The sequence below is a fragment of the Gracilinanus agilis genome, chromosome 1 (assembly GCF_016433145.1).
Source record: "Gracilinanus agilis isolate LMUSP501 chromosome 1, AgileGrace, whole genome shotgun sequence".
Taxonomy (NCBI): domain Eukaryota; kingdom Metazoa; phylum Chordata; class Mammalia; order Didelphimorphia; family Didelphidae; genus Gracilinanus; species Gracilinanus agilis.
The window spans coordinates 535,255,170-535,277,372 of record NC_058130.1 but is presented as its reverse complement, the minus strand read 5'-3'; positions in this window follow the sequence as shown (position 1 = coordinate 535,277,372).

Sequence of the window (22,203 nt, the reverse complement as noted above, 5' to 3'; positions counted from 1 at the left end):
TCTTAGTCATGTCTTTGGGAGGATTTTTATTGGGTAGTAGATATGTATTACATGAACATCAACAGAAAAGAGGTTTGAAATGGCAATGGGGAGCAAGGAGTATTCCTGTGCAACTACCATGGCCTGTGAGCTAAGGAGAATGAGTGTATACAGCCAGTACTGGAAAGCTGGTTAGGGTGTTAGTATCATTAGGGAAAAGACAGGTTTCAATAAAAGCTAGAGGATGGAAGGAATGGGAAGGAAAATAATAAGACAAAGGGGAGTTTGTTATCTATGGTACAGGCACTCTAGAGCGTTGGAAAAGCTAGGTTGAGTTAGAATGAAACTTTGGTTTGGAAGGAGTGAGGGAAATGGGAATAAAGAATCAGGTGGTGACAGGTAACTAGGTGAGAACCAGATATAAAGGCAGGAGGTCCTAGATTCAAATGTGACCTTAGATACTTCCTAGTTGTGTGACCCTGGGCAAGTCATTTAACCCTCATTGCCTAACCCTTACTTCTCTTCTGCCTTAGAACCAACACTGGTTTTGATTCTAAGATAGAAGGTAAGAGATAAAAAAAATGAATCAGGTGGTAGGAGTATAGAATGTGGTTTGGATGGTGACCTACAGAAGTTCAGTTACTGGGATGTGACTGGTATTACTGGATGTGATATGTTCATCATTGAGTGGAGATCACCACCCCTCTACTCTTGAAGGACAAGTTCACCAGGAGATGGGAGGCCTAAAGAAGGAGACAGGGTTACTTTTCTTTGCAACAGAGGTTCTTCATATCCCATTTGGGAGGTCAGACTGGTAGCTGGAGGTGGAAGTTACCTTATGCTGGTACAGATGGTAATGGTTCTTTTAGGACAGAAGGAAGTTGCCTGGAATGGCCTCTAGCAGCCTTTCCTTAGAGGACATCCTGTACCCAAGAGGAGATGGAAGGCTCAAGGTAGAAGTACAATGAATGGTAGGCTATGAATGTATTCTTTGTCATGTCTTCAATGGATTTACATAAAATAATCAAGGTCTTAGAAAAGAAGTTAGAATTGAAATGACAACTATGGATGCAGACCATTCCAGAACAAAGAGGGCTCAAAATAGGTTCTAATACTTACCTATCCAAATATTAAATGCCTTTTGGAAATTAGAAAAATATTTATTCATATATATTAGAAATTATATATGCATATATATGTGTGTATATATATATATAAACTTTTTCAAAGGTCAGCCTGTATTCGAATGGGTAAAGATATGAGCATATATATTCAGATCTGAAGATTAGAAAGATATATATCTGAATAATTTAAAATGACAAGAGCTTCTTATATAGGTCACTTTTGAATGTGCTGAAGTGCTAAAATGTGAAACTATAAAAGAAAACAAGAGAGATAAAGAGGGACCTAGACAGAGGCCAACATGGGAACCAAGACAGAGACAGAAACATAAGAGAGAGAGATAAATAGAATAGGGAAAAGAAAAGAGGAGATAAAAGCAGGAGAAAAGAAGGAAAGAGAAGAAATTGTTGAGTTAAGAGGGCATCCTTTAAAACAGTTGATTTTGAAGTGTGGTTAAAGGACTCCTGGGGGTCCCCAAGATTCCTTCAAAAAATTCATGGTATTGATTATTTCTATAAAAAAGACTAAGAGGCTATTTTCCATTTAAAAAAAGGGGGAAAATAATGACTACAAAATGGGCTTCTGGTATTTGGCTCTCAAAAGAGAACACCTAGCAAGTGTAGGGCAGATAGCAAGATGGGAATGAATAAAAGCTCAGAATTTTTCTGAGCTGTTACCAGAAGGAGATTGAAGAAAAGCAGGAAGAGAGACAGACAGATAGATAGAGGCAGACAGAGACAGAGAGAAACAGAGAGACAGAGACAAAACAAGAAAAAAAGAGGGAGATGGAGAGCTAAAAAGGAAGGGCATGGAAAAAAAATTCTAAAAGTAAGCCCTATCTTCGCTCTCAGTTTAGTGCTATATACTTCTCAGCAATTTGGAAGACAATATAATTCCCAGTAAATCAATAGAGATCCACAAACTTTCACCAGGTACACAATACAGATTTAAAAAGGATATTCCCTCTGCCTGAGATAGGAAACTATCCACTTGTGGTAGGGCTAACATTTACCAGTGCTTCTCTGATTCTTCTTTCCTCCTCCTCACTACATGGGGTAGATCCAAGCCTTAAAAGAAGACAAACATATTCCCAGAACCTTTTTGATTCGCTGCCCTAGAGCAGTTTCCTAATCACCTAAAGACATAAAAAATAACAGCCACAGTTAAAGTCCTCTGACTTGGTGGATTTTTTGAATAGTCACAATGTCCTTCTCCATCTTTAGTACTGATGATCAGACAGATTTCTGGGTAGAAACAAGTGGGCTGAGACCATAGAAGCTTGTTTATTGATGTCAGGACAAAGTAAATCTCTTTTTTTGTTAGCTATTTAATGACCTATAAGGGCCTCATTTTATCCCAACGTGAAACTGAGCTAATAGAGTGTTGGTGTTAATGCCCTCTCCAATAACTCTCAGTCTAGGATTTAGTGGGACCATGACTACTGACTGGAGCTAAGTGGAAAAACAAGAAAACTTTCTTTATTCATTTTGATTCAGAAGGCAAGAAGATAATAGTTGTTAGTTGAGACATGTCTAGAGCTAGTGACACTGGGATAGCACATAAAAATACCCTAGATGTGGGCTGACAAGGGTACAATACTTTATCCTGAAATCTATTCTTCTTTTAATGTAGCCTAGGATAGCATTAACTTGCTTGATTGCCATGTCCTTCTGATATTTGCATTTTTTAAAATGCATTAATTTATTATTTCTATGATTAGTTTTTTGACTCATCCATTATTTAGAATAACATTATTTTATTTAACCTTTATCTATTTCCTTTTCTCATATTCCCATTATTGGTTACAAATTTATGACATTATAAACTTTAAAAGCATTAATTTTTCTTCCTCTATATTTATTTATGACCTTTTATGTCAAATATATTGTCAAGTTTTGTAAAGGTATTATTTTATGTGGAAAAATATATGTATTCTTAAACTTCCCATGCAATCATTGTCAAATCTAGCACATCTGCTATGTTTTTACTCAGATTAGAATTAAACATTCTATTCAGATGCTTAATTCCTTTCTTGTTTATTTTTCTATTAGATTTGTTTAAGTTTGAAATAGGAGTGTTGAAGTCAATAATTGTCATGTTGCTATTTGGGAATTCTTGCAACTTAGTTAGGCTTTCCATTAAGTACTTAAAAATAATGACATTCCACAATACATATTTAATATTGACATTTTTCATTATCTTTTATGCCTTTTTTTGCATAACAGAGTTTCTGTCTCTCTTGACAATACCTAATTTTATTATTGCCTTGTCTGTGATCACAATGACTGCTCTTTATATTTAGGATCCTCATGCTGCAGAAGAAATTTTACTCTGTTTTTAACTGAATTTTTATATTTTAAGTATTTTATTCACTTATATATTTTATTTGTATATACATCATATATTTTATTCATATATATATATATATATAATATATCCTTGGGTTTTGATTTCTGCTCTACTCTTCTACCCTTCTCATTTGTGAGGGTGAGTATGTATACCATTTACATTGATAAATTTGTTTTTTCATCAAATATTATTATACTCTTCCTTATTTCTTTTCACTCTCTCTTTTAAAACCAGAACTAACTATAGATCTATCTCAATAAGCTACAAAACCATATTCAATCTGATTATAAAAGACCATGTCTTTCAAAAGATTAGGAAAATAAAAAAGGTACCTTTTATTACTGTGAAGGAGAAGGAAGGGGAAGAACTTATTATTAACTAAGTAAGGAACAAAAACATAAGAAAATTTAAATACAAATTTTAAGCTGTTATATAAAACAATGTGCATAAAAATCAAACAAAAGCAGAACTTATCAAATCGGAAAGAACCTTTGATGAATGCAGGGGGGAAAGCATCTATTAAGCACTTAACTATACTAAGTACTGGGGATACAAATAGAAAAATAAGACTTTTCCCAGTTTCAAAGAACTCATATTCTAATGGGGGAAACAACACATAACAGAAAATTTCTGTAACAAGTTGGATGGAAAAGTAAATTGTTTCTTGGGATGAAGTAGCAAAGCAGATTGGTAATGTCTCTTCTTTAATTTCATTTCCATTAATGAAATCATATATTTTCTGATGTTAAACAATCTGGAAATGCCAAGAATTCTGATGGTAAAAATTATCTTTCCTAGGTTTTCAGTAGTTGTGGCTAGAGCACATGTAGAAGTTGCTGGGCTGCATCTAATTGTGGGTTAGGATGGAGAAGGAGTTGTTTCTCAGGATATTCAAGGACCTGGGATATCTCTATTAAGATCTGAAAGGATCACACATGCTACCTCCATCACACATACTCCTCCTCAGAGTATTTTGCATAAAATATCAATAATATCTTTGATATGTAGGGAAATAACCCACATAAGATGAAGACCATCCACCAATAGTTGCTCAATAGAAGTGAAGTTTCACAAAGATGACTTCTATAACATTATGAGTAACCATGAGAAAGTATGACTAATCAACTGACTAATAATAAGCTAAATATAAGTCTAGCCTTCCACTTCACACTCTAAATTATCAGTGACAAAAAGGAAAAGAAACATTTGCTATTTGTGTAAAGGCTATAAAAAACAAGCATATTGATTCATTAATAAAGTAGCAAATTGGTCCAAATATTCTGAAAATGATTTGAAATTATATGAGAAAAGTGACTGAAATATTGACCTCTTTCTTTTACAGTAATCTCACTATTGAGCATAAAGTTAAGGAAGTAAAAGACAATAAAAAGGCTCCACAGCAAAGAATTAAAGACAAAATATATATCCACCAATTAAGAAAAGGATAACTAAAATATGGTTTTGAAAAGTAATTTAATATAGTTTTGCAATAAGAAATGATAAATAAGAAACATTTAAAGAAACAGATACATTGATGAAGATTTAAATAAGCAAAATCAAGAGAACAATATGTAACCAGAAAAAAAAGCAGCTATTATAAACACAAATACAAAACACTTTTCACATAAAGTCAGATCTAAAAAAATGGAAAAATATTAATTGCCAATGAATAGGCTGAACCAACATTATAAAAACAATAGTCCTATCTAAATTAATTTACTTATTCAGTATTATACCAATTAAATTTCCCAAAAAATTTTTTCTATAACTGTAAAAAAATAACAAAATTCATTTGAAAAAACAAAAGGTCAAGAATATCAAGGGAATTAATGAAAAAATGAAGGAGCCTCAACCATAACAAATCTCAAATACTATAAAGTAGTAATCATCAAAATGATCAGGTACTTGTTAAAAAATAGAGTAGTGGACCAATGGAATAGATTAAGAAATCAACACACAGTAGTTAATGATCATAGTAAGCTAATGTTTTATAAACTCTAAGATCTAAGCCATAAAGAAAATTCACTATTTGACAAAAACTATTGGGAAAACTGTTAAACAATATGACAAAAACTAGGATAGACCAATATCTTACATCAACACCAAGATAAAGACAAAATGGATACTTGATCTAGAAATAAGGGGAACATGGAAAAGTTTGCCTTTCAGACTTATTGAAAAGGAAAGAATTTATGACCAAACAATATATATGGGACATTATGAAAAATGAAATGGATAATTTTGATTACATTAAAAAGTTCCTGTACAAAGCCAATACAATCTGGATTAGAAAGGAAATAACAAATTGTGAAAAATAATTTATTACAAGTATCTGACAAAAGTCTCATTTCTCAATATATAGAGACCTAAGGTAAATTTATTAGAATTCAAAGTATTCCTCAATTAATAAGTGGTCAAAAGATATGAACAAAAAATTCAATAAAAATTAAGTTGAGGAAAAGAGAACATATACGATGACTATAATAATGTAAATGAAAATACTAAAGGAAATGTAATCCTGAGCAATTGTAATAATCAATCATAGTCCTAGAGAATAATGAAATATACCTGTCATTGTGGCAGAAAAGAGAACTACAGGAGTTTCTTGAACCTGATCAGATTTATTTATTGTGCTAATTGTTTTTGTTTAATCATTTTTCATTTTTACAAGTGAGGGCTTAATTTGGGGAGACTAGAAACAAGATATTGACAACAAAAAATGGTTGACTGTTCTGTGAAAACAGAAAATATCACTAAAACTTACACATATTTGTATATGTACATATCTCATGAATACTATACATATAGATAAATGAATATATATAAATATTATTCATAATATATACATATGTATTTTGTTGTAAGGTTGTAAGGTTGTTGTAAAAATTAAATGAGGTAATAATTGCAAAGTACTTAGCACAATGCCTGACACATAATAAGTTCTATGTATTGGCATTTAACAATGTTAATTATTATTCCTTGCCTTCTCTTTTGTCCACATCTACTTGTATACTTTTAGAAAGAAATTTCTTTAAGATCTGTCTGTTGTTATTTTGTGGTTGTCCTTTGTTGCTGCAATAGTTTATGTTCTATTTCTCTTGTCTGGGGGGTTTGAATAGTAAATAATTTGTTCAAGTATGGTTTTATTTCTAGGAATGCTTTGTAGGCTTCTTTTTCTTGAACATTACTTTTTTACTAATGGTTAGGCTCAGCTTCATAGGATATAATACATAGGGGTGATTTTTTGAACTCTCTTGCTCTTCAGAACACATTATTCCAATTCCTCCTATAATTTCTGGTGGATACAGAATTGTCTTGTATAATGTAAATTATCTTTTCTTTATTTTTGAAAGTCTTTCTCTTGGTTGGTTGCAGAATTTATTGTCTGTCAGTGGAATTGTTATATCTAACCATTGTGTGTCTTGGAGTTTGCAGAATGGAATTTTTTCCTTTGGTAGTAAACTGGGGAGTTCTTTCACCTGGTACTTTGTTTCTGTTCAGAAACTCCAAACAGTTTTCTTATGTTATTTCTTGCATTATGGTATACAGGTTTTTTGAATTATTGTATATTTCTGGTAGTTATAATCATTAAATTGTCTCAACACATTCTATTTTTGAAATTAATATGTTTTGCTAGTATGAAGATCATGTTTTCTTTTTAACATTAATGCTTTTTCTCTTCTCTTCCTGCATATTTTCTTTCACTTCTGTTTATTTGTATTCCTGATCAGTTATTCTTTTTTTTTTTTGGTGAGACTTCCAATCCAATCTGATCTCATTCATCTGATGAATGTTTATTAAGAATCTACTTAACTACCTCATATATATTAGATTGGCCAAAATAATAGTAAAGGAAGTTAATAAATGTTGGAAGGGTTGGGGCAAAATTGGGACAGTAATGCATTACTTGGAGTTGTAAACTGATCCAATCATTCTGGAGGGTGATTTGGAACTATGCCTAATGGCTATAAAACAATATGTACCCTTTGATACAAAAATATCACTGCTAGGTCTGTATCCAAAAGAGATTTTAAAAAAAAGGTAAAGGACCTGCTTGTACAAAAATATTTATAAGTACTCTGTTTGTGGTGGCAAAGAATTTGAAATTGAAAGGATATTCATCAATTGTAGAATGGCAGAACAAATTGTGGTATTTGATGGTAGTGGGATAGTTATGCTATAAGAAATGATGAACAGGATGATTTTTGGAAAGACCTCCATGAACTGATACAGAGTGAAATAAGCAGAACCAGGAGAACATTGTGAACAGTAACAGCATTATTAAGGAATGATCAACTGTGATAGACTTAGCTACACTCAGCAATACAATGATCCAGGACAATTCTCTTAGGACAACTGTTGGAGTTGGAGTCAAAATGCAGATCAAAGCATGCAATTTTATACGTAAGTTTATATGTGTTTTTGTTTTATTTTGGAGTTCTCTTACAAAAAAACCCAATATGGAAATGTTTTGCATGATAATAAATGTACAACCCAGATCAAATTATTTGTCAGCTCTGGGATGGGGGAAGGAAAAGAGGGAAGGAAACAATTTGGATCTTATAATTTCAGAAAACTTATGCAGAAATTTGTTATTACATATAATAGGCAACAATAAAATACCTTTTAAAAAAAAGAATCTGCTATGTGCTGAGAAAGGTGAAGTCAATGATGCTTGAGTTAGTGAATTTAGAAGTGATCGGCATCTTGTTCTAAGAAACTGAAACAAGATAGAAAATGAACTTGCCAATGTAAATTTGAATCTTCCTTTTTGGACAATTATTTCTGCTATACAGGCCACAAGATCTGTTTTCAAAATTTTTATTTCCTTTAAATCATTCAGAAACATTCTGTTATTATTTCATAGATTCTGGGGAGGCCACATGGTTTTCTGTTTCATTAGGTTCATTAGTTCATTTTCCTTTCTTTTCATAAATACATACACATACTCATACATCTATATTTATACATACATGTAGATGCATGCATAACACACATAAATTTCTATATACATGTATATGTGTGCATATACATGTTTCTTTGCATACAAATATATAATAGACCATTAGTCATGCATGTGTGTACTAGTTATATATACATATAGATATGTATAGATATATACACATACATGTGCACTATACATATACGCTTAAATAACTAATCTAGAGGACATATTTCCTCTTTTATTAATATTTTCCCTGTTAAATTACCTGCTTAGGCTCAAAGTCTTTAACTGAGTTTTCTTCTTCCTGATAGCTTCTGGTAACTTTGTTTTTTGATGGGGTTTTTTTCCCTTACTATTCATTTCTGGTCTTTTCCCCTTTAATTGTGGTTTCCTGGGTCACTAGCCTTTAAAGCGGTCTCAGTTTCCTCCCACACATAGTAGACAATTCAAATTTCATCAGCCTTGGCCATTGCCCCTATTTTTCTGCAAGGACAGAACTGACTTTAGTTAGGTGTGGTACTTTTTTCCCCTCAGTCTTAGTTGAGTGCCATACAGTTACTAATGCTGGTGTTCTGCTTTAGCTACCACTGTTCCCCAGTTCTCTAGCTGAGCTCTCTTCTGCCAGGAGAAAAAGCTTCTTCCTTTTGTTCTACCATAGCACTCAGAAAAAGGGAGATTAGAATTGGGTTCTGTTGCAAACCTGAGTGTTGGTTTGTGTATCCCTGATGGAGTTTGAAGAGCTGTGGGGAATGGGGTGAAGGGTGAGCTTGTTGGGGATTAGGGATTGGCCTTCATTACTGTTCATTCACTGGGTTTGTTAGGTTTTTTGATGTCCTAGACCATGGGGACAAGGGAAACTGCTTTATCTCTTACATATAATTCCTATTTTCAAGAGATCCAGAAGTTTATGAGGATTGGGAAAAATCTGTAGTTCTATCCTACATCTTATTGGTCACATAATCTGGAAGTCATATTCAATTATTTTCCAAGCTTTTAAAAGTTATTTATATTATAATCATTATCATCATGATCATCTTTTTTATTTACTAAGAAGATATAGGAAGAACAATTGTTACAGAAATATTCTCCTAAACAAGTGGTATATTCTTGCCTTGTATACACAAGGTACTTCTGCTCAAATTTAGAAGGTAAAAGACATGATCTGGATATTTAATCCAACAACTACTACTTTTTACTCAAGTACAACATGCAAGGCACCATGATAGAAAAGCAACAATGAACATGCATTGATCTTTCAACAAATTTTTCTCGGACTAAATAAGAGTCAATCAGATGAGCTGACTCACCTTCATTCATTTTAGTCCTCTATCTCTTATACCCTCTGTGGATAAACTCTTTGAAAAAGGCATATACAATAAATGGTTCTACTTTATCTCCTTTCAACTCTCTTTTTAAAATTTCTTGCATTCCAGCTTCCAACCTTATCATTACATAAAAAATTGTTCTCTCCAAATTTAATAGTGATCTCTTAGTTGTCAAATCCAGTGGTCTTTTCTCAATCCTGGTATTTTCTTTATCTTCTCTGTAGACTATGACACATGATTATCATCTCTATCTTAATGTCTCTTCTCTCTTGGTTTTTGCTACTCCTTCCATTTCTCTGACCACTCATTCTTGGTCCCTTTTGATGGATCTTCATCCAGATTGTGTCTTTTACCATAAGATCTCACAGTGTTTTGTGTTGGGACCTCTTCTCTTCTTCCTTTACTCTATTTCACTTTTCTCATCAGTTCCTATGGATTTAATTACCATCTCTATGCTGACTATTCTCAAATCTATCTATTCTTCCTTAAAATTTTTGCTGATCTCCAATCTCCTTTCTCCAACTGTCTTTCAGTTATCTCAAAAAGAGATTTTAAAAATTGCTGTTACTATGCACAATTATCCCCTCACTTCTGTCTGATTTTTTCACTTACCTTTGCATCAATTCAGACAGGTCTTGTCATGTTTTTCTGAATTTAAATTCAATGGATCCAAAATGGAATTCATTTTTCCCCAAATTCTCTCCTCCTGCCTTTAAGAAGAGGGCAATGATATCCTCTAAGTCTGTCAAGTTTGCAATCTAGGCATGATTCTCAACTCTTCACTATCTCTCAATCCCATATCCAATCTGTTACCAAGGTCTGTCTATTTTACCTTTGCAATATTCTCATGTAGGTCTCCTTCTCTCCTCTGACATTGTCACTACTCTAGTACAGTCACTCGTCACCTCACAAAATTATTATAACTGTAATAATTTTCTGATCAGACTGCCTGTCTCAAGTCTATCCCCATTCATAATCCATCCTCTATTCAATCCCCACAGTGATTTTCTGAAAGCAGAGGTTTAACCATTTTACCTCCCTACTTAATAAACTCCAGCAGCTCCCTATCACCTCCAGACTCAAATACAAAAATTTCTATTTAATATTCAAAGCCTTTCTAAATTTTTTTATTATTTATTTTAACATTCTTTTATTTTTAAATTTTAAGTTCCAAATTTTCTGTTTTCCTCCTTTTCCCTTCCTCACACATTGAGAAGGCAAGCAATATGGTATCAATTATATATGTGAAATAATGCAAAACATTTCCATATCAGCTACATTTCAAAAAAAAGAAAGAAAAAGAGTGAGAAGATTATATTTCAGTTTGCACTTAGAGTTTATCAGTTTTTTCTCTCTGGAGGTGGATTGCATTTTTTCATCACAAATCCTTTGGAATTTTCTTGGATCACTACATTGATCAGAGTAGCAAAGTCTTTCCCAGTTGGTCACCATCACAACATTGCTATTATTGTGCATAGTGATCACCTTGATCTCACTTACCTTTTCATAAATTCATATAGATCTTCCCATGTTTTTCTGAAACCTCTCCACCCACCCCAGGCTACTGCTACAATAGGCTATTGATTAGGGCTCTCAATCCATCACCAAGTTGTCAAATTGTTCTTCTTAAAGATCATGTCATCCCATTCCCCGCCCCCACCTCCATTTAACCAAAACCAGTGGCTCTCTATTTATACCAGGATCAAATATAAAATCCTCTGTTTGGTCTTTAAAATTCTTTGTAGGTCTTTGATTTTCAAGAGTATCATAGATCAACCAAATATTAGTTAATTCTTACCTAATCAATAAATTGATATTCTTAACCCCAAAATTGTATCTCAAATATTTTTAATCATAACAGATTGTGATGGAGTAAGGGACCAAGGACTATTCCCCTTTGATCTTTCTGGATTCTGTCAGAAACTGTTCCACAATCATTGAGCCAGGTGGATATTTTTAATCTACCTAGCAATGAGCTTTCTTCTACATATCTGTTAACCTCTTGGGGACCTCTATTCCTGATGATCAGATCCTCTCTGGGTAAGAACAATATGAATTTTTGTATGTGAAAGAAAAACTCTTTGTAGTCTGTTTTTTCCCTTTATTTTTAGTTTTCTTATACTCCAAGTACATTAAAATCTTCTGGCACTGACTTTCTTTGTTCCTCAAATATGAGACTTTCTTCCATCTCTGAGCCTTTCAATAGCTATTGTCCCCTATGCCTAGAATTAACTCCTCTTTACTTTCTGACTGAGCATCCCTCAAGTGTCAGCTGAAGTTCCATCTTTTGTAAGAAGTCTTGCTGTCTTCTTTATTTGTAGTGCACCTTCTTTCTGAGATTACTTCCAATTTATCATATATATGTGTGTGTGTTTTGAAAATACACACAAACATACACATATGTTTGTTTGTAAATAGTTATTTACATGCTATCTTTCCAATTTTATACTGAGCTCCTTCAGGGCAAGGGCTATTTTTGCCTCTCTTTGCATCCCCAGAATTTAGTACAATCCTTAGAACATTTGCTGTTGTTCAATCTTTCAGTTGTATCTGACTCTTTGTGACACAATGGACTATAAAGGCAATGAAGTTTGCTTGGCAACGATACTGGAGTGGTTAGCCATTTCTTTCGCCAATGGATTAAGGCAAAAAGAGGTTCAGTGACTTGCCCAGGATCATACTGCCAATAAGTGCCTAAGGCCAGATTTGAACTTTGGTTTTCCTGATGCTAGGACCAATGCTCTATCAACTGAGCCACCCAGCTGCCTCTTCCTGAAGCACTGTAGAAGCTTAATAAATGCTTGTTGATTTACCTGCTTCAAAGAGATAATGGTTAACTCAGTTTACATAAAAACCTCACAGAGTTAGGTATCTTGTCAGAAAACTCCTTCATCCATGTCTCTGGGGAGGAAGTAGGATCATAGAATCAATAAATCAAGTCATGTCAGTAAAGTGTTTGACATCTGAGAAGATAAAAAATATATATGCTATTGTTTCCTATTAATTTTCCTCGCTCTTAAAATGCTTGTGCAAACTTAATATTTTAGGATAAGCCATTCTGTAGCTGAAATCAATCCATGCATACTTAATGGAAAAATTCTTTGCTGTTGCAAAGGAAAGCTTAGTTCATCAGAGCAGCATAACTTAAATCTTGCTAAATTTCACAGCTTTCCTCCTCCAAACCCACTTTTGAACTAAGACTAAACAAGATAAATTATAGCCCCAGAGGTATTTTTTTCTGAGAAAATTATTAGGCATGAAAAATAGAGGTTCTCTTAAAATGGCCCCTACAACCTTATCTGGGGCATCACTACTGCTGTCCCTTAAATTAGTTTTTCAAAGAGATATGATTCTTGTACCCAAGGCTTAATCTTAACATTGTGTATGTTACGCAATTCTCTAGAATATAGGAACAAAAAATTAGATCATTTCAAATGTGCATTTTTGACTCAGTTTAAAATTAATTAAATATTTTTGATATCTAGAGTATCAGTAGTTAACTACATGAAATCTGGTTTCTTTTTAGGAAATGGGGAGAGCAGAGCATTCTTGAGGGGATTCAAAAGTATGAAGGAACAAATGTCAAAAATATTTGTGCATTGAAGGAGCTGAACCAGGATCCTTGAGGCTATCTTTTGTGGTTATATGATGAAATTTGTTGTGTGCTCCTAATTAGGTTGCAACCATGAAACAGGGATCAGCTTTCATCTCTAACTGTGTCTGCAAGGGAAAAGGGAAGCTGCTCTTGATGACCAGATCAGGTGCCACCTCTTCCATAAATCTCTCCCCCAGTGCCCTTGAGCTCTGATAGTGTAAGAGCTGTCTTCTGTGCATTTCATACACTCTGTTCCAATAAGTATTTGTCTTTCTGCTTTCACAGGTCAGTCGGAGGGGCCTGCTAGCTTTCCCTGCTGCCAAATTGGTCTGATCTGAGGTTAAGTCTGTTGATTACATTCCTGGTCTGAGTTCTGCAAGTTCCTGACCCAGGTTTGAGTTTTTTGGCTTGTGCATGGTTGAATTCAGTAAATTGCTGCTGGACTGAGTCATTGATAGCCTACTGGGAGGTTCTGCATGGTTGAGAACTGCAGGCTCCCCTTTGGAATGGGACTCCTGTCCTAATTAAACTGGTATAGACTTAGGTGCTGGGCTAAAGGCTAGAACTGAGTGCCTTTTTCTCTACTCTCAGAATCAAAGCTACAAAGCTGCATTTTTGGAAATTGCTCCATGCTTAGTACCTGGTTAGAGGGGACCCATGTTCCCTTGAGACCACTCCTCTCCACTGTGATTTCAGGATCCACAATTAGGCAATGGGTGACAGAGCTTCCAGAAGCTAGTGCTAGTTTAAGGATTTTCTTCTGCCCCAGTGCTTCCTGTCCTGGTGTTCTGTCTTGGTCTTCTTTCTGTCTCTGGGCATTGGAATGCTCCCCATCTTGGCTGCCTTCTTGCTAGCTCCTGCCTTAATATCCACCGATTTCTCTCTCTCTCTCTCTCTCTCTCTCTCTCTCTCTCTCTCTCTCTCTCCTTCATCCTCTTACCCTCCCTCCCTCCCTTCCTTCCTTTCTCTCTCTCTTCCCCCCCTCTTCTCCCTCCACTTCTCTGTTTCTCTGTCTCTCTCTCTTTGTCTCTTTGTCTTCCTAAACTTGGACTAGGCTGGTAAAATGATTCATCTGACTTTTTCTTGGCTTTCCTAATCAGATTTTGGTCTAACCAGTTTTCTAGGGTTGTGGAAGAAGTGTGCTAGGTGAGCTAGGCAAAAATGCTTCCTTTTACTCTGCCATCTTTTTAGACCTCCTAGTCCAGTGATGGTGAACTTTTAGAGATGTAGCACCAGGCCCCCACCCCCCAGGCCAAGTTGCATGCCCCACCAACCAGAGACCATGTGCTGTGCCCTTCCTCCCCACTAGATGCTGGGCATTCCCTGCCCCTCCTTACCCCACATGGGAGAGGGAGAAATAATTCCCATTGGGCTACTGGGCAGAGGAGCAGGTGATGAGAGGCATGTGTGGAGAGAGGGAGAGTGGCCCAAGTGCTCTGCTCCCCTCCAGCTCTGCTACCTGTGAGTTGTCCACCTTAACCCCTATGCACTCCCATTGGCTGCTGGACAGAGGGGTGGAGGTTGTGAAAAAATGTCATCAGGCATGGTGGAGAGGGGAAAGGGAGTAGCTCTGCCCAAGTCCCTCTGCCTTTCTAGTAACAAACTCTGGAGAGGGGGGCCCATGTTCTCACAGAGAGCACTCTGTGTGCCATCTTTGGCACCCATGCCATAGGTTCACCATCACTGTCCTAGTCCTTATCTTAGTGTTTTATGTCTGAAAGTTGCTTAATAAGTGGTTGTCATTTAATTTAGTTGATTTTCCATCAGTTGCCATATTTTGTTAATCATCAATTCTCACTGCTTCCAGATTTGGTATCATTTCTGTACTATCCCTAAAAGGACTGAAACCACTCTAGCTAGGTTGGAAATTAAAAGACATCTGGGGTTCACAATGTAGTCTTGTTCACCTCAATAATCTTCTTCCAAGTCAGAAAGAAGAAAATAACTAGAAAAATAAAATATATTTTGTACAAAAAATTTTTTGACATTACATCTGACATACATTTATTTCTTCTTGAAATTAGGAAAAATGTCAAGCAAAAGATGAAAATGTTCAAGTTCTACTGAAAAAAATAGCTTACTAAGTAGAATTAGAAAAACCTGGAAAATTGAATATCATGAAACCTTCCTTTCAGTATCACCCTATCTTCCATTTCCCTTTCTGAAAATATATATTCTATATCCAGGGAGCTGCTTGTTCACTCTGTTAATTCTGACATATGATTTTACTTAGAATTCTGAATTAATATTTTAAAGATTTATTATTTATTTATTTTTAACATTATTTTCTTTTTAATTTTAAGTTCAAAATTATCTCCCTCTACTTTACCCACTGAGAAGGCGAAGAATACGATATCAATTAATTATCCATGTGAAGTCATACAAAACATATGTCCATATTAGCCATATTTCTAAAAAATAAGGCAAGAAAATTATAATTCAGATTGCATTCAGAGTTCAGTACATCTCTTTCTAGAGGTCAAAAGCATTTTTTCATCATGAATCATTTGGAATTTTCTTGGTTCAGTGTATAGATGAAAATAATTAAGCCTTTCATGGTTAGTCATTATTACAACATTGCTATTATTGTACACCATGACCTACTGGTTCCTACTCACTTCACTTTGCATCAGTTCATATAGGTCTTGACATATTTTTGTTTGTTTTCTGAAACAACCCTCCCTAGTAATTTTTATAATAAAATAGTACTTCATAACTATCATATGATGCTACTTATTCATCCATTCCCCAGTTGATAAGCATTTCTTTGATTACAAATTCTTTGTTATTACAGTAAGAGTTGCTATAAATATTTTTTTAAACCCTTACCTTCTGTCTTGGAGCCAATAGACAATACTGTGTATTGGCTCCAAGGCAGAAGAGTGGTAAGGGCTAGACAATGGGGGTTAAGTGACTTGCCCCGGGTCACACAGTTAGGAAGTATCTGAGGCTAGATTTGAACCTAGGACCTCCCATCTCTAGGCCTAGCTCTCAATCCACTGAGCCACCCAGTTGCCCCCTGCTATAAATATTTTTGCAACAGATAGGTCTCTTTATTTTTACCTTGATCTCTCTGGAGTATAGACCAACAGTGGTTTGAGCACTGCTCCAAATTGTTCTTCAGAATAGTTAGAACAATTCATAACTCCACGAACAATTTATTAGTGTATCTATTTTTCCTCATCCTGTTCATCATTTTTCATTTCTGATAAGAGTGAGGTACTATATCAGATTTGTTTTCATTTGAATTTTTCTAATAAAAATAACTGAACATTTTTGCATAGCATTACATATTATAAATAGCTAGAAATATAATAAATATATAAATATATTATAAATAGCTTTAATTTCTTTTTTTCTGAAAAATGCCTGTTCATATCTTTTGAGCATTTACCAATTAGGGAATGGCACTTATTTCTATTAATTTGATTCAGTTCCCTTTAAACTTGAGAAATGAGATTTTTTTAATAAGAGAAACTTGCTATGAACATTGTTTATAGTACTTCTTAGCAAATAGATAGTTTCCATGATAATCTATTTTAATTAGGTCTATTTTTGCCCCAACTTTTTTTTAGTACAGCTGAAGCATAATAGATTCTGCTTGAACCTTTTATTTTAATTCTATATGTGTTTCTGTTTCAAGAGTGTCTGTTGTAAATCACATATTTTTTTTAAACCCTTGTACTTAGGTGTATTGTCTCATAGGTGGAAGATTGGTAAGGGTGGGCAATGAGGGTCAAGTGACTTGCCCAGGGTCACACAGCTGGGAAGTGGCTGAGGCTGGGTTTGAACCTAGGACCTCCTGTCTCTAGGCCTGACTCTCACTCCACTGAGCTATCCAGCTGCCCCCAAAATCACATATTTTTGAATTCTAGTTTCTAATCTATTCTGCTGTCTCCATTTTATGGGTGAGCTCATTCCATTTACATTAAAAGTTGTGATTTCTAATTGTATTTCCTCCATCCTCTTTTCTTCTATTTATTCTTCTTTCCCTTTCTATCTTGTCCATCCTTAAAAGTCAGTTTTGTTTCTGACTACTTAATCTACTCTCCTTTTTATCATCCCCTTCATATCTCTTTCACCTTCCCCTCTAATTTCCCTACTGGATAAAAGAGATTTCTAGACCCAGTTGACTGTCAATATATATTCTTTCCTCTTTGAACCAGTTCCAATGAAAATGATATTTAAGCATTGTCCATTTTCTATTTCCCCTTTTTTATGTGGGAAAATTTCTCTATTTTATATTTCCTTTCCCCTTTGTCTCAGTGAATCTTTCTTTCTCATCTCTTCATGTTTTTGTTGATATTTTCAAGATAATTTACACTCACTGATTCCCTTTCTCTGTGTAAACTCATTTTAACAGTCTTAATAATGATAAAGCTCTTTGAAGCCACATGTACCATCTTTCCTAAAAGGAATGTAAACAGTTTTACTTTACTGAGCCCCTCATTATTCTTGCAAGTTTACCTTTTGATAATTTTCTTGTCTTCCGTGTGAATGTGAAAATTTTTATTCAGCTCTGGTTTTGAATGCTGAAATGTTTCTATTTAATTAAATATTCATTTTTCTCCCTAAAGGATTATACTCAGTTTTCTTGGATAAGTTATTCTTGATTGTAATCCTAGTTCCTTTGCCTTCTGGAATATCATACTTTAAACCCTCTTCTCCTAAATGTGAAGAATAATGAATCTTGTGAGATTCTGATTCCATAAAAATTGAATTGTTTCTTTCTGGCTGTTGCAATATTTTCTCCTTGAACTAGGAGCTCTGGAATTTGGCTAAAATATTATCAAATATTTTCTTTTGGGGATCTCTTTCTGGAAGTGATAAAGGGATTGTTTCTATTCCTTTTTACAGTATGGATCTCAGATATCAAGGCAATTTTCCCTATAATTTCTTTAAATATGATGTCTGGGCTTTTTTTTTGTTCAGGAGGTCTTATAATTTTAAAATTATCTTTCCTTGATATATTTTTCAGATCAGTTGCTTTTCTGATGAAATACTAAAAATCTTCTATTTTTTCCCATTATATTGACTTTCTTTTATTGTCTCTTGATGTTTCATGTTGTTAATTCTTATTTTTGAAGAATTATTTTCTTCAGTAAATTTTTATGACTCTTTTACCATTAGAAAAATTCTGTTTTTAAGGTGTTATTTTCATCAATATTTTTATCTTTTTCTTTTTTAACTAAGCTGTTAATTCTCTTTTCATAATCTATAATTTATTTGCCTCATTCTCAATTCTTTTCCCTATTTTTCATTTACCATTCTGATTGATTTTAATCTTCTAGCGACTCTTGTTAGGCTTTCATCCAAGTAGCATTTTTCTTTGAGGATCTTTTTTATAGCATTTTTTACATTGTCATTTTATTCTGAATTTATGTCTCAATCTTCCCTACCACCAAAGCAGTTGTTCAAATTCAAGTTCTTTTTGTGTATGTGTTTGATAATTTTTCCAGCTTATTTTTTCAATTTGTACTTTAGGTTAAAGTTGGGGTTCAACTCAAGTGGGGATAAAAAGATATTTTCCCAGGGTTCAGGTTTTTTAGTGTTTCTGTTTTCAGAACTAGTTCAGGTAGTTTGCAAGTTGTTCCCTACATGGTGTGATCCTAGGGGAGGTATGATCACTACATGGTCTACATTCTGCTCTTAAACAGAAAGGGACCCAAGATTCTCTGCATCTTCAAGTAATAGTGTTCCTTTTAGCTTGGAACTGTGACTATGACCCCTATTCTCTTGCAGCAACAAGCTTTAGCATTCCACCCTGCCTTGCTGCCTTATGACCAAATAGATGTACTCCTCTCAGCCTTGTAATTGCAACCGAGAACTATGCAGGCTAATGAAGTTGCCTATCAGTACCACCTTCAGTAAGAGAATCAATGGTGAGCCTTGGAGACATCAGCAACAGTGGGAACAGTGGCAGCAGCAGCTTCTGGAATTCTCAGCCCATACATGGTAAGAGGTCAGACAACTTTTCAGAAAAAGATTACGAAGGACCCTGTGCTGGCACTGGATGAAGCTGGTATCACAGAATTCTCCTGCTTACCTCCCAAGTTGTCTTAGACTGGACAAATGTCTCACTCTAACCTTTTGTTGGCTCTGTTGCTCCAAAATTTAATTTGAGGAGTTATTTTATAGCTGTTTGGAGGAGTACATTGAAAAAGTTCATCTGGGTTGCTTGCCGGTGTTTTGTCATCTTGGCTCTGCCTCTCCTTTGATATATTTTTAATCTACAATCTGGCATCCAATGTCCTATCTTTTTCCCTCAGCTTGGTGTTATCCACAGTGATTTCTTGTAACAATGAAGTTTCCATCAGGGGTTTTTATGTTTCATGACATAGTTTATGGTGTGATATCTTGATCTCTGCTGAATTGATTGGGCAGGCTTTTTCAAACTATTGTTTTTGAAGCAATATTTACTTAGCACCAACTGTTTAAGACTATACTAGTTACTAAGTAGATAAAAATTTAAAAGGAAACAGGCTAGGAAAAAATAGTCATTTGAAAGGAGAAAAAAATGTGTACAGAAGAAAAAAGGTAGGGAAATTATATTATAGACTACTTTGCTAATGATCAGTAGTAGCATTAGAAATGTAAAGCATATTATCATTAGAATATATATTGTTGGATAGATTGCTGGATATTATGGATGTAGACTATTTTTTCCTTATAGTGGTTGATAAGAGTTTTTTTTTCCTTTTTTAGATGAACTCTTCTGCTTATGTTGAATATATAATATACAATATTTGTCTAAGTCAGAAGGAAGAAACTTAAAAAAGACAGTTCGCGAAACATTGTGGTATGGAAATATATTACAGTGATAATAAGGACTCAAATTATCTGGGCATGTTCTTGGAATCTCTCTCTGTCTCTTCTCTCTCCTTTCTTTCATCTTTATGTGTGGCTCTGTCTATCACTATTCTCTCTTAGTGTGTCTGTCTTTCCTTTCCCAACTCTTCTTTCTCGCTCTGTCCTCTATCCTTTCTCTCCCGAACCCATTATCCCTTCTCATGAGCTGGATACTAGTAACCATTTGATCTGCCTTATTAATTTCATTCTTCAAAAGACTAGAGAAGCAATAGAAATTTATTATCCCTAATAAGGAGGAATTAGATTTAAAATCATGGGAACTTTGGATAGAAGTCTCAACTCTCTCTTAGGTCTTAAGAACATGAAGGAAAGGTAGGCCAAACATATTTTCCCTGAAACCTATATTTGGGATGAACTGAATTTAAGCCATTTTATTATATTTACTAAATTTAATATTTTATTATTTAAATTGTGTTCTATCAAGATTTTCATGGATCTATACTGTAGAAATTCTACATTTATATCAAACTATTAACAACTCTGAATCAGATCACTCAATTCAGTACATATCTTATTGACTGTATGCTAGAATGTAGCCTGTATCTCACCATCTTGAATAACACACTGTTAGAATCTTTTAGAAATACTTTGCTAGAATCTATTGTTAAGAATGCTATGACTTAAAATTCTATAGAGCAATTCAGTCCATTAGAGATAGGAAACTCTTCAGAATGAAATTTTAACACCAACAGAAACTATTACAATTCCCAGAAGAAGAAAAAGACTAATAGGAAGCACTAGAAACTCATTGATCAAATTATATTTTAAAAAACACATGGGTACAAAATGAAAGTAAAAGCAAGTAAAGGAGGATCAATACAAAAGTGTAGCAAAATTATATAAGAACTGAAAGATCTTTGAAGCTCAGAATTACATGAGGCTAATAAATGTTAGAAATAACAACAACAAAGAATTTCAAACTTATGTAGAGAAAAGTGGAATTTTAAAAAAGGATAAAACAATTTTTCATGTTGGTTGAGCTTATGAAAATAGATCTTAGAAAGAAAGTAAAGCTATTTAATTCTAATTTTGTTTCTGATTTTCTAACAAAGGGAATAATCTTTGTTCCGAAAAGGACCCAAAAATGGATGCTAGGGAAGTGATAGTAAAAGAGCATCTAGCTATCTTTGATGAGTTCAAGTCATTAGTACCTCATCAATTTCATCTGAGAGTATTGAAAATCCTGGCAAATGGAATTATTGGGTCACTTATAGAACTCTTAAAAAAACATGGAGAATGGGAACATACAGAACTAGAGTGGGGCCAGTGTTGACCCAATTAATTCAGTCAATAGGCCACCAGGCTTGACATTGATTCCTTACAAAGTTGCAGAACTTCTCAATGTAGTGGTAAGTTAACATTGTAAAAGGAAATAGTGCCACAAAGCATCAGCATGACTTCATCAAATACATATCAAGCCACGTTAATTTAATTTCCATTTTAGGAAAAGTTCCCATATAAATATAGGAAATTTCTGAATGTGTAATTTGATTAGATTCTAGCAAACAAATTAACAATGTTGCATGTTATTCTTGCTATTCAAGATAGTGAGATGTGGGCTAAATTACAATGTACAATCAATAAGATACAAACCTGATTGAATGGCTAAATCTAAATCAAAGTTGTTAATGGTTTGATATAAATTCAGAAGATCTACAGTACAGATACATGAAAATCTTAATAGATCACTGGGATAAATATTACACATTTTAAATAATAAAATATAAAATGTAGTCAACATAATAAAATGTCTTTAACTGGTTCATCAAAATGTCTTCACCAGTATAAAATAGTAGAGGCAGAAAATTCAATGATTCAACCATGTCATTTGGTAAACAAAATATTAATGAATATTAGGCTTTATTAATGATGACATCATTTCCAGAACTTTGTGATAAGAGTCTAATGTACTCTGCCACATGCAGGCATGTATGATGTTTAGTGCTATTATCTAACATATTTCAGAGAAATTGAGGGACAATCTTGGGGAAGGTGAATAGGATACTAAATAAACCAGT